The 13,708-nt window shown below is 44.8% G+C and overlaps 1 protein-coding gene across 8 annotated transcripts in view; it reads left to right on the forward strand.

Moving 5' to 3' along the window:
- GALNT1 (polypeptide N-acetylgalactosaminyltransferase 1) overlaps positions 1-13,708 on the forward strand; it is a 121,073-nt gene that overhangs the window by 578 nt on the left and 106,787 nt on the right. For 3 of the 8 annotated variants that reach the window (XM_072732204.1, XM_072732200.1, XM_072732202.1), the window contains exon 2: positions 1,190-1,381. The exons of 1 other annotated variant lie outside the window; for it this stretch is intronic. The gene's annotated coding sequence lies outside the window, so the exon portion shown is untranslated. Of the gene's footprint in view, positions 1-486; positions 599-1,189; positions 1,382-13,708 lie in introns of those variants that run through there. 4 more of the 8 variants (XM_072732199.1, XM_072732203.1, XM_072732205.1 and 1 more) reach the window with 3 other exon arrangements.

The following is a 13,708-nucleotide window of genomic DNA, read 5'->3' on the forward strand; positions in this document are numbered from 1 at the left end:
TCCCGCCCGGGGACAAGGCCGCGCGGGGCAGGCAGGCGAGGCGGGGGAGCAGGCGCCGCGACAACGGAGCCCCCCCCGCCCCCCCACGGCCCGGCCCGGCCCCGAGGGAGGCGCGCGGCCCGCGGTGGGCTCGCCGCAGGGGCGGGGGCCGGCGCATCCGGGCGAGCGCGCGGCGCCCCCGCCTCCCCCGCGCAGCCGCACGGGCCGCCGCCGCCGCCGCCGCCGCCGAGCACGCCGAGCCCTGCGCCCGAGCGGCCTGCGCGGCGGCCCTGCGGCCCCGGCCCCGGCCCCGGCCCCGGCCCGCCGCGGGAGGCGGCCCCCAGCGAGCGGCGGCGGCGGCGGCGGCGGCGGGCCGGCCCCAGGTAGCGCGCCCAGCCCGCGAGGCCCGGCGCGGGGGCGGGGGGCGGGCGCGGCGGAGGCGGGGCCCGCGCGGGGCCCGCCCGCCCGCCGGGGGAGCCGCCGGCAGTGGCCGAGGAGGCGGCGCGGCGCACGGCGGCCCGAGAGTAGCGCCCGCGCTGCGGCCCGCGGGACCGCGCCGCGACCGCCCGGGCCGGCCCAGGAGCGCCCGCCGCCGCCGCCGCCGCCGCCGCCGCCCGAGGTGAGTGCCCGCCCGCCCCGGGCCGTCCCGGAGCCGGGCCGCCTGCGCGGCGGGGGGAGCAGGAGCAGGAGCCGGAGCAGGAGCAGGAGCTGGAGCCGGAGCAGGAGCAGGAGCGGGAGGCCCGGCCGCGGCTCGCGTCCTTTGTGGCGGGCGCTGCGGGGCCCGGGGCGCGGGGTCCGAGCGGGGGGCGCCGGGGCTGCCGGGCACGCGGCGCCCCCGCCTGGCAACTGCGGCGAGCGGCGAGTTTCCGTCCTAGTTTGTCATTGAGTTGGAGCCGTTTTTCTCTAGAAGACGGAAGTTTGTTTCATTGACCAGAAATAACAGCTAAATATGGCTCCTGGGTCCGGCGCGGCCGTGCGGGACTCGGAGCGGGGTGCCGGGCTGCCCTGGGGGCCGGCGCGCCGGGGGGGGGGGGGGGGGGGGAGGGGAGGCCGCGCGGCCGCCCGGGCGGGGGCTTCCCGGAGCGAGGCCCGCGGGGGACGCGGCCCTGCCCGCAGCCGAGGTCGGGGCTGCGGGGGAGCGGGCTCCAGGCGCCGTGGCAGCCCTTCCCCGGAGGAATGAATGAATGAGATGTCGCCTACTCCTCCGCAGGCAGCACAAAGCCCACGTGAAGATCTGCCAGGAACCACGGGGATGTGCATTGTCATTGCCTCTCTCGCCCGGTCGCCCTGGCTAAGCGCGAGGGTCCCCCTGCCTCCCAACTTGTGACCTTGGCCTCATTCTCAAAGCCACTGGGCTAACCAGCCAGCCCTTCGACCAAAATTGCTTGGCATTTTCTGGCAAGTACGGGCAATAGGCAAAGTAGTCTTGGTGATCGTCAACTGTTTCTGGAGGGCAGAGAATGTTGCTTTAATCATGCCTTTTGCTGAATACATTAATTTCGTAGTCGTTTCTGTCGGAAACCCTGAGAGAGGGGTGTGTGTGTGTGTGTGTGTGTTGCAGGGAGACGGGTCTTGCCCTCATTTCACAGAGGGAGAAGTGGAGGCCTTAAGAAGTTGTAACTTTACAGGTCAGATGCTAACTAAGCAGCAGAGCTGGGATTCAAACCTAGGCTCTATGAATTCGGTACTTTTTATATCCCATCTCTGTCCAGACGTGGGATTGTCCATTGTGGTAGCTGCTAACCGCGTGTGGCTATCTAAATTAATTAAAATTAATTTAAAAGTCCTTTGGTTCCTCAGTTGCACTAGCCACTGTCCAAAGTGTTCAGTATCCAGATGTGACTGCTGGCTGCTGTGAGTGCTTATCAGGATCTTACAGCCATTTGTTTATTACCAAAATAAGTATTTATTGAATGGTATCTGTGAGGTGCAGTTTCAAGTCTGGTGTGTACTGTGGTGAATAAGAGAGACGGAATGTCCTCGCCTTTTTGGAGCTTGCTTTTTACGTGATAGTTTGAGTGATGTTTCCATGGTACTGGAGAACCTTGCTAATTCCAAGTGCAGTCTGTGAACCGGCGGCAGGGAATCCCTGTCTTCTGGAAGTTTGGAAGAAATGCGCAAGCTCAGGTACCAAGCCCCATCAACTGAATGAGTACCTGTTAAAGCGACTTAACAGATCACGGGTGATAGTTTATAGATCTATCTCAGGTCATTTGTCACATTGAAGGCCTTATGCAGAACACCATTCATGGATTGTTTGGCAGGGCTTTGAAGAGGCCGGTTCTAAAACTCTTGGGAACATTCACCATTTATGCAAATGCTTATTAAATGCCTGGCTTCTCCAATAGAATATAAGCTTTATGAGAGCAGAGATTGTGTCTTCCTTTTCCAGTCATGTATCCCCAAAGATTTCACAGTACCTGGTAAGCAGTAGGCACTCGACAAATGCCTGCTGAGTATATGCTAGGAAGTCAGAACTGGTTGTTAATCTCAAGAAATTGCAATCAGGTTAGTTCTCATGGCATCAGGTAAGAGCATGGGAACAGAGTCAAAAATGAAGTTCTATGCAGCTTTTCAACTCTTAAGTTCCAACTGCCCTGGCCTGAGTTTCACTTTTGGCTCACTTACTTGTGCCTGTTTTCTTTCTCTTTTTAATAATATAAAATGATATTTACATATTTAAATCTCAGTTGTGTTAATCCGATATACGTGTGTGTGTGTGTGTGTGTGTGTGTGTATAAATGTATATGTAGGGCAGTCCTGGTGGCTCAGTGGTTTGGCGCCGACTTCAGCCCAGGAGAAGTGATCCTGAAGTGTGTGATCCTGGAGACCTGGGATCGAGTCCCACGTCGGGCTCCCTGCATGCTCCCTCTGCCTTTCTCTCTCTGTCTCTGATGAATAAATAAATAAAATCCTAAAAAAAAAAAAGGTAAAAAAAAGATGTATATGTAAATATATTTTTTAAGCCAAATTCTGGATTATCTGGATTTCACCAGTTTTTCCATTAATATTCTCTTTATGTTCCAGAATCCAGTCCAAGGGACCACATGCATTTGGTAGTTATGTCTCCTTAGTCTTTGGTCTGTGGCCTTTTCTTTCTTGTTTTTCATAACTTTGGTAGCCTTGAGGAGCACTGTCCTGGCTCTCTGATGGGCAGCTAACTTTCCGGACACCCGATAGGATCATCCAGTTCTGGGAAAAGGCTCTCATATTCAGGAAAATAAGGCTGTGAAAGGAGTAACTCTTTCTGCTCTTGTTTGTTTATGTAATATATACATTTGTTATGCTTATGTAACAACACACAACTTTAGTACTTTTTTTCAGTAACAGATTTCTTGGGATACACTTCCTCATTGTCTGAGATTCAAAAGAGTATTACAGCATTTTGATCTAATACACTGTTTTAAAATATACCGACTTTTTATTTTTGTGATGGGGTAAGAGTTGGGCTGAGGTGGAGGAACAAGGGAAAAGGAGATTGTCTGAAAGAGACAGTAGGTGAGAGAGGGACCAAGGCAAATGGAGTGACAGATAATGTAGGAAGATGAGTTGGCAGCTGCACAGAAGAGAACCAGGAGTGAACACTTATTGTTTGTTCACTTAAGTTAATATTTATTGAGTGCTTATTTGTGTGCCAGCCCTGGTAGTAGATATTCAAGATATCCAAAAGTGGGGCAGCATTAAGCAAAGAGGCATGCGGCTAAATATATAATAATTATCACTTGTGATGAGTGCTGAAAGAAAAAGTGAAGGATGTTGAAGAGACTGGTGGCCGCGGTGGCGGTGGTGGGGGATCTGCTGCTTTTGGTTGGCTGGATTGGTGAGGAAGGCTTGAGTAAGTGGCGTTTGAATTCCTCTTTGTGACTTTTGGGGACCTTCCATAATTACTCTACTTTACTGTTTGTTCCATAGTTCTCTTATTTCACAACACACACATACCTCTATAGGATCTATATGTGGTTTCTTCCCAAGATGCCCCTCTTTCCTCCACTTGTGGACGTACTACCTCTTGTTCAAGGATTTGCTCAAATCCATCTCCTTTATGAAGGCTTCCACTGTTGATTTATGCCTCTGTCATTCTATGTATGGTATTTCAGGGTAGGGATAATATTTTACATTTTATATCTGTGTGTCTTCACTTAGTTCAGCACAAAGCCAAGATTAATGAAGGGTTGTTAAGAGGCTGGATCCATTCTGAAATGTTAATATTTGGGTGATAGACCTTAGAGCAGTGAGTGGTCCAGTGTTTTTAAAATTTATTTTTATTTAAAAAATTTTTAAATTTATTTAAAAAAATTTTTTTAAAGATTTTATTTATTAATGAGAGACACAGAGAGAGGGGCAGAGACACAAGGCAGAGGGAGAAGCAGACTCCTCGTAGGGTCTCGAGGCATGGGGCTCGATCCAGGACCCTGGGATCAGGCTCTGAGCCAAAGGGAGACACTCAACCGCTGAGCCAGGCATCCCAGTTTTTTTTTTTTTTTTTTAATTAAGCTTTTTGTAGCATAATTGTAGATCCACATGCAGTTCTAAGAATTCAGAAGGATTCTATATACCCTTTAACCAGTTGCTCTCAGTGTTATCATTTGTAAAACTATAGTACAATATCAGACCCATGACAGTATCACTGATATAGTCGAGATACAGAATGTTTCCATTACAAGATTCCCCATGTTGTTCTATAGCCACACCCACTTGCTTCCTACGTGCTTCTCAAGTACTGACAGTCACTAATCTGTTCTCCATTTCTATAATTATGTCATTTCAAAAGTGTTTTGTAGATGGAATCATATAGTAAGTACCTTTTGTGATTGGCTTTTTTCACTCAGCACAATTCTCTAGAGATTCATCCAGGTTGTTGTGTGTATTAACAGTTGATTCTTTTGTGTTGCTGAGTAGTACTTTTACTTCTAGTAGTAGTGAAAGTACACAGAAGTACTTTCTTTCAACCATTTATCTTTTGATAATTGGTTGTTCCTAGTTTTTGCAATTACAGCACCCTTTGTTGAAAAGGCAGCATCTTTGTAAAAAATCAGTGAGTATATTTCTCTGAGTCTATTCCTGGTTTTTTTTTTTCCTGTTCCATTGATCTGTGTGTCTGTCCCCCCACCACTATCACACAGTCTTGGTTACTGTGCTGTATAATAGGTTGTAAGTTGGTATAGACTGATTCTTCCCACTTTTTTTTCAGAATTGTTTTAACTATTTTTGTTTGTAACAAATAATTTGTAGAATAATCTTGTCTATATTTACAAAAAAATCTTGCAGGGGTTTTGATAGGAATTGCAGTAGACCTGTATATCAATCTGGGGAGAATTGACGTTTTACTATATTGTGTCTTCAGATTTATAAACATGGTATGTCTTTCCATTTACTTATACCTTCTTTGATTTGTTTCAGTAGCATTGTTTTATCATGTAAGTCTATGTTATCTTAATTTTTTTTTGATTTGTTATGTTAGATTTACATTTTTATTTCAACCAATTGAAAATGATATCGTATTTTATTTTTTAAAGATTTTTATTTGTTCATGGGAGACACAGAGAGGCAGTGACCTAGGCAGAGGGAGAAGCATGCATCCCCTGCCCCATGCAGCACTCGATCCCAGGAGTGGGGGATCATGCCTTGAGCCCAAGGCAGACACTCAACCACTGAGCCACCCATGTGTCTCTGATGTTGTATTTTAAATTTTGGTGTTTATGTGTTGATTGCTAATATAGAGAAACATTAACTTTCTCGTGTCAATCTTGTATTCTGCAATCTTGCTGAAACCATTTATTCTGAGTTTTTCTGTAGATTCCTTGTGATTTTCTAAATAGGTAATTATGCCATGTATACATAGTGACAGTTTTACTTATTTTCGTTCAATCTGTCTTTAATTTCTTCTTCTTGCCTTCTTGCACTGGCTAAAACTTTCAGTACCATGTTGAATAAGAATAGTTGAGAGAGGACATCTTTGCCGTGTTCCTGATCTTAGGGGGAAAGCATTTATTTACCCTATTTTGGGCCTATCTCAGTTTATCCATAGGGACACTATTGGCTAGAAATGCTAGGGAGCGCTCACCTGGTGAGCTCCCACAAACGTTCCCTCCTATGGAGCCAGTGTTACGGCTAGGCTGGCTCTTGTGGTTCTCATTATTGCAAGACCCATCTCAGCAACAACCACTTGTGAATGATGAAAAGATAAGGTTTATTACGTATAGGTACACCACATGGCTGGGGCCACACAATGAGGTTGCAGGTAGAGAGCATGCAGATTCGGGGTTCTGCTTTTAATGGGGGTAGAGGGTGAGGTGTCTAGGGTTTTGCGGGTTCACTTGTTATTGGTGAATTTAAAACCTAAGAGTGGGAATTAGGGCATGGGAAAGGAAAAGAAAGCTGCCAAATGGTTAGTTTTTTAAGTCAAATAGCATTTTCTAAGAAAGGGTTGAGGGGGACTTCATTTGGTGGGGCAGCCTGATTCTTTATCTAATTGTGTAGCTGGCATTGTGTTTACTCAAGGTGGATGACTTTCAAGTGGATGCCTGGGCAATCAGAAGCTTAATGTCAGACATTTATTTTATCAAAAGGCTAATTGTCAGGCACTTACACTACACTATACTATTAAGTATAGTATTAACTGTAGGTTTTTTTGTAGGTGTTCTTTGTCAAGCTGAAGAAATTGCCCACTATTCTTGTCTTTGAGAGGCCCCTTACGACCTGAGCCAAAGGCAGACACTCAACCACTGAGCCATTTATACTGTTTTTGAGTATATTGCTTTGTATGTTTTTTATTTTTATTTTTTTAAGTTTATTTATTTATTTTTTAATTCATGATAGAGAGCAAGAGAGGCAGAGACACAGGCAGAGGGAGAAGCAGGCTCCATGCAGGGAGTCTGATGTGGGACTCAATCCTGGGACTCCAGGATCACCCCCTGGGCCGAAGGCAGGCGCTTAAATCACTGAGCCACCCGGGCTGCCCTGTATGTTTTTAAAGTAAGAAAATTTTTAATGGTTTTTGATATTACATCATATATATACATAACTTATTGGGTACTGATGTCATTTTACCCGTTCAAGTGAAGTATAGGAATCTTACTTCCTCTTACATCCCTTTACCCTCCCCAGTTTTAAAACAATTGCAAATATCTCCTCCACATACAATTAGAAGTACATTAGACAGTGTTCCAGATTTTGCTTCCACAGTCAAATGTAAGAAAACTCAAGGGAGAAGGAAAGTCTGTTTACCTTTATTTTTGCTTGCTGTGTTTTCTTTTGGTTTCTCAAGATTCATTATTTAGTTCTTTCTTTTTCATTTTAAGAACTTTCTTTGGCCTTTCTTTAGGGTAGGTCTGCCAGCAACAAATTCTTAGATTTTCTTTGTTTGAGAATGTCTTCTTCATTCCTGAAGGATACTTTCTCTGGGCCATAGGATTCTATCTTGTTCTTTTCTTTCAACACTTGAAAAATGTGGTACCACACCTTCTGGCCTCTGTAGTTTTTAATGAGAAATCCATTGTCATTCAGTTATCCCACTGTGGTTAAGGGGTCATTTTTCTCTCACTGTTGTCAGGATTTTTTTCTTTTTTATTTTAGTTTTCAGAATTTTAATTATGATACATTTTGATGTGGATCTCTTTGGGTTTATCTTGTTTAGGGTTCACTCAGTTTCCTGAATCTGTAGGTTTATGTCTTTTGCCAGATGTGGGAAATTTTTCACCATTATTTGAGTACTATTTCAGTCCTTCTCTCTTTTCAAGACTAATGACTTGAATGGTAGATTTTTATTATCCCACAGGTCCCTAAATCTGTCCATTTTTATTCTTCCCTCTACAGATTAATTTCTATTGCTCTACTAGTTTATTTTCTCTGTTGAGCCCATCCACTCGTTTTGTTTCTTTTTTAATTTGTTTTCACGCGTGTTTGAGAATGTTTGTTGAAGCATTTCTGTCATAGCTGTGTTATAATCATTGGCAGATAATTCCAGCAAGTCTGTCATTTTGGTTTTGATGCTCATTGATGTCTTTTTCATTGGGTTGAGTTTATCCTAATTTTGGTATGATGGGTGATTTTTTAAATTAAAACCTAGAAAATTTCATATTCTATGAAATTTTGGATCTTAGTTAAGCCTCTTTTTTTATTTTTTTTTTATTTTTATTTATTTATGATAGTCACAGAGAGAGAGAGAGAGAGAGAGAGAGAGGCAGAGATACAGGCAGAGGGAGAAGCAGGCTCCATGCACCGGGAGCCTGACGTGGGATTCGATCCCGGGTCTCCAGGATCGCGCCCTGGGCCAAAGGCAGGCGCCAAACCGCTGCGCCACCCAGGGATCCCTAAGCCTCTTTTTTTAGCTGGCGCTTTTTGACATTACAGCAAGAGGAAAGGGAGAACACGTGGTGCTGCCTTGTTACTGCTTAGAGGAATTAGGTTTGCAGGCTCCCCACTGGGCCTTTCTTGACCCAGAAGTGGAGTGTTTTGTTTGCCAGGTGGGAGGAGAGGTCCTGGATATCTGGGTGATGCTGTGAAAGGGTGCCTAGATAACAGCTGACAGGGATGAAAGCTTGGGCTCCCTACTTGGCCTTCTCAGCAGCACTCTAAAGTGGAGGGAGGTGAGGGGTGCCTGGTTACAGGGTGGTGAGAATATGGAAGGCTAAGCTACCCACCTGACCTTTGCTGGCCTAGGTGGGACCACAGTTTTTTCTGTAGTGTTTGTTTGAAGTAGAGTGGTTTTTTTCTGTAAGAGATTTCTGTTTTGCTAGGATGTCCCATTTCTAGTCCTTTGGCTTGAGGGAGCAGGTTTTTGTTGGGGCTTTTTTTTTTTTTTTAATTTTTATTTATTTATGATAGTCACAGAGAGAGAGAGAGAGGCAGAGACATAGGCAGAGGGAGAAGCAGGCTCCAAGCACCGGGAGCTCGACGTGGGATTCGATCCGGGGTCTCCAGGATCGCGCCCTGGGCCAAAGGCAGGCGCCAAACCGCTGCGCCACCCAGGGATCCCTGTTGGGGCTTTTTTTTTGGTCTGCGTCTGTTGGCATTTCCAGGTTGCCAGCATATTCAGCTCCAAGTCTGGGATATATAAGGCAGTAATAAAACCCAGGAAACACACCATTGTGTTGTTCCTCAGGGCCTGAGGTCCCTAGCCAGCCTATCTTCTTCTCTACACACTTAGGAATCTTATGTTTGTTTTATATGTATACTCAGAATTTTTAGTCATACTTAATGGGAAGAAAAGAGGAAAGTATATCTACTCCATCTTTCTAGAAGCAGACATCCCACCGGACCAGTTTTTAACACTCCCCTTTGTCAGGAGTTGATTCTTTGCTAAAAAATATAATGTTAGAATTACGTGACAAGTGAATTAAAAAAACTTAATGTAACTCCCAGACTTTTTAAATCATTAGATTTTGTAGATGTAAAATTTCTGTCAAATTGCTAACAGAGTTTATAAATGCTTACTCTCAATCCCTGCACATACTTTTCATGGAGTAGGCACAGTTCACTCTCTAGGAACTACACTTTCACTAGCACTGCCTTGAGTATTACTACTTGGTTCTTCCTGAAGTTATAAATTAGTGATTAACAGTTCAGCTTAGTTTCTGCTCTGCTGTTTTCCTCATATTTTTGTAGATGTGTCCTCCGTGCGAGAACCTTGTAGTTATTAAGGAGAAGGAACGTTTGGGATTGTTTAGGGCAGCTGTAGCAATGGTGATGAGTGTTGAGAAGTTAAACCATCTCTGGTTTTATGGGATCCATTTGTCTAATTTTTAGAATTCTTATAATAAATTATAAAATAAGTTCTTATAAGTACTTACTTATAAGAACCTTTTACAGTCAATGCAATTTATGACTTCTGAGGTTACATAGAGAACAAGTGTTTGTTTTTGGTTTTGTAAAGATGTCTAAGTTTCAGTATGTTTTTTTGTTGTTGTTGACAACCTCAGCTGCAGGACAGACAGTAAGGGGCCCTAGGTAAAGCTTTCTTGGGAGCCAGGAGGTGATTTAAAGACTGTTCCTTGGGTTAAGATGTCATGATTTTTGCTGTATTTTTATGTCTTTGGTACTTATGACTTCCTTCTCATTAAAAAAAAAATGTTTATTTGAAGTATCAGTTCAGTTATTAAAAGGAGTAGAATTTGCATTGTTTTGGAGAGCCATATGTTAAGTTACTGGGTTTTTCTTTGAAAACTACACATTAGATTTTATAATTTGTTTTACTTAAGGTTAAAATTTTTGGTAGTGTTGTAACTCTCATTTTTCCATCCCTAGGAATAAGCGGGTTATTAATATATGTTTTATGGGGATCACTGGGTGGCTCAGCGGTTTAGTGCCTGCCTTTGGCCCAGGGCCTGATCCTGGAGTTCCGGGATCGAGTCCCACATCGGGCTCCCTGCATGGAACCTGCTTCTCCCTTTGCCTGTGTCTCTGTCTCTCTTTCTCTCTGTATCTCTCATGAATAGATAAAATCTTTAAAAAAAAATATATGTACATTTTATTATTTCCAAGTTCCTGTGCATAGCAGAGACTTTAGAGGGTAAGAAGGCAGCACTGTCATGGTGGTAAGGGCTAGCTGCTTCAGAGGTTGTGAAGTCCATACATATTCTGCTCTTAATAAGACTATAGGAGATCCCTGGGTGGCTCAGCGGTTTGGCATCTGCCTTCAGCCCAGGGTGTGAACTTGGAGACCCAGGATCGAGTCCCACGTTGGGCTCCCTGCATGGAGCCTGCTTCTCATGGAGCCTGTGTTTCTCTCTCTCTCTCTCTCTCTCTCTTCTCACGAATGAATAAAATCTTTAAAAAAAAAAAAAGACTATAAACCTTAATCTTATTTTTTTAAAAGAGTTATTTATTCGAGCGAAAGCTGGCACTGGGAGGGACAGAGGGTGGGGAGAGACAGACAAGCAAACTCCATGCTGAGCTCAGCCCAACTCCCCTGTGATCATGACCTGAACTGAAACCGAGATACAGATGTTTAACCGATTGAGCCACCCAGGCACCCCCACAGAACTTAATTTTAATTATTTTAAGTGTTTCCGTGCAAAGGAAACACTATCTGATCTAATAGAACCATTGTAGAGAGCGTAGTCAAGAGTTTCAACTTTTACTCAAATTAAGGACATAAGAGAGTTAAGACACCTTTGCCATTGGGCATGGAAAATGGTATTAGGATGGTCTTTGATCTGAAACTTGGGAGGAGATTGAGAAAGTAGAGGGAAGAAGAGGATGGCTAATTGTAGACTAACCGTCTTTGAACAGGGCTGGAAATCCTTTGATGAGCAACCTCTGGGGAATTTCAGTGCATGAGCTATAAGGACACTCCTGGAGAGAAAAGAGCTTTGGAAAAGAGTGATAGACGCTTTTGCCTGGAAATGCCCTTGAAGAGGGGGATGTAATACTGTCAGCTTATTAACAAGCTGGTGCTTATCAGCTGGTGGTGGAGGCTCATTGCTCCGAAGGGAAAGTTTGAAAAGCATTAGGGGAAGAGTGATTTGGTTCAGGTAGACAGGGATATAGGCTATTGCTAATTGGGGATGGGGCAATAAAATACAATGTGTATAGCACTGACCTGTGCCAAGTGCTATCCTAAGAGTTCTGCTTGTATTAGATGCTTAATTCTTTACAACAACCCTTGGAGGTAAATACTTGTATCATTACCCCATTGTACAGATGAACAACTGTAGCATGGAAATTAAGTGGTGTATCTGGGATCTGCATCTTTCCTTGTTCCTATTCATTTACATGGCAGTGTGGCTCCAGAATTTTTGGTCCTAACCACCAAACTAGACTGTCATGTTAGAGTAGTGTGGACATTATTTGGAAGGCAGTAGGGAGCTATTGAAGGATTTCAGTGGGAGTATTGGTCAGTATCAGAATTAAGCTTTGATGTACACATATTTTAAAAGATTAGAGGTGGGAAATGAGGCTAATGCAGTAGGTCAATTGACTAGGTAAGAACATGTAGGTGTATTTTTAGAGATGGAAGCAGTTGTTCTTGTCTGTGGGTTAAGGAAAGAGAGAAATAAGTCACTCCACCTGTAAGAGCATGCCATTAACAGCAATGGAATAATGAACAGGAGTTTGAGGATAGTTAATGAGTGTGTCGTGAGACATGTCCAGTTACAGGTATCAGGGACTCCAGGTGGGGTTTCCTGCAGGCATCATAGTTGTAGAACTTCATCTTGGGAGGAGAGGTCAGGTGTGGAGGCATAGAAGAGCATGATCAGCCTTGGGCTGGTGAAAATGGAGTGGGAGAGGAAGTGAACCTGAGGGGATGCTTCCAGTTAGGACTCGAGCAGGAAAGAGTCTTTACTTCCTCATTGGGCAAATATTTATTGAGCGCTGCATGCCAGATACTGTGAATACAAAGTGACTAACACAGACATGGTTTTGTTTTGGCCATACACTCTAATGGGGCAGACAGAAATAGAAACAAGTAAATAGAAGAAATGACATTTCAGCTGAGAACCAGAGTTCAAAATGTTTTTAGTACAGAGAGTGGTAGCAGGAGGATTCCAGGTAAAAGGAATGGTATGTGCAGAGACCTTGTAGTGGAAAATAACTCATTCTGTTTAAGGAACTGTAAGATCAGTGTGGTTGAAGGGCCACTGGTGCAAGGGAAAATGGGGTGAACCGAAGGGAGAAAAATCGGCGGGAGGCAGATGATGCAGGACTGTATTCTCAGTGCTGTTGAAAGGTTTTGAACAGGAGAGAACGTTGTTTGGAATTTTAAGCAGACCACTCCTGCTGCAATGTGGAGAATGGATTTGGGAAGAGGGTAGGATGTCTAAAAGGGAGACATGGAGACCAGTTGGGAGAATTGCAGGGAACCTGGACTAAAATGGTGACGGTGGATCTGTCTGAGGCTGAGGGTACCTCTTGTGTTTCTCTCAGCAAGCTGCTCTGGCACTCCCTGGCCTTCCCCTTTATCATATCCTTTATCAGGTTGATCCGTGACTCTTCTAGACAGAATTTCTTAGTCGAGGGTCCGGGGCTTGTTTCACTGGTCTCTTAAGCACCTTGAGTCCCTACTAGCTGAGAAGTGATCAGTAAGTGTTGAGGAAATCAGTGTGCTTATCTTCACAGGTGTAAAACTTGGCCAGGTTTTAGACTTGAGTCTTTTTTCTGTTGTTTTTCTCCCTCAGAGAAAGTCTGAGACCTGGGTTGGCTGGTGGCAGTATTACAGGGAAAGCGGATGCTGACTGGGGCCTGTGTGTCATTCACAGGTGTTTCTAGGTCTCTAAGTGTGGGAAGGTCTGTGTGATTTCCATAGTGGGAGAATTGGAAGTGGGCAAAGTCCAGAAAGCCAAGGGAGGAAACCTTATAAAAATAACAGGTACTGATGTCCAGTCCTGTTGAGCAGGCAGGATATGAAAAGATTTCTTCCTCTTTCTCTGCTTTCTGCAATTTCAGCAGAGAGGTAACAGCAGAACTCACATTACAAGGGGGTGAGTGCCTGGTCATAAGTGGGGACAGTGACTGTGGACCATTTCTTGAAGGAAGTATTGTGGGGAGGAGAAAAGGGGAGGGTGTAGCTTGAATTGGGGTAGTTGAGGAAATGTCTTTTAGGACAGGAATGACCAGAGCCTGTTCTGTGTAAGTAGGGGGGTGGCCCAGGAGGCAGGGAAGTAAGATGCATGAGAGTCAGTTGACCCCGGGCAAGGAAAGAATAATTTGGTACTTGGGAGCTGACAAATACCCATTGAAAGGGGGTGGCCATGGGACACCTGGGTGGCTCAGTGGTTGAGTGTCTGCC

This window comes from Vulpes vulpes, chromosome 13, assembly GCF_048418805.1.
Source record: "Vulpes vulpes isolate BD-2025 chromosome 13, VulVul3, whole genome shotgun sequence".
Lineage (NCBI taxonomy): Eukaryota > Metazoa > Chordata > Mammalia > Carnivora > Canidae > Vulpes > Vulpes vulpes.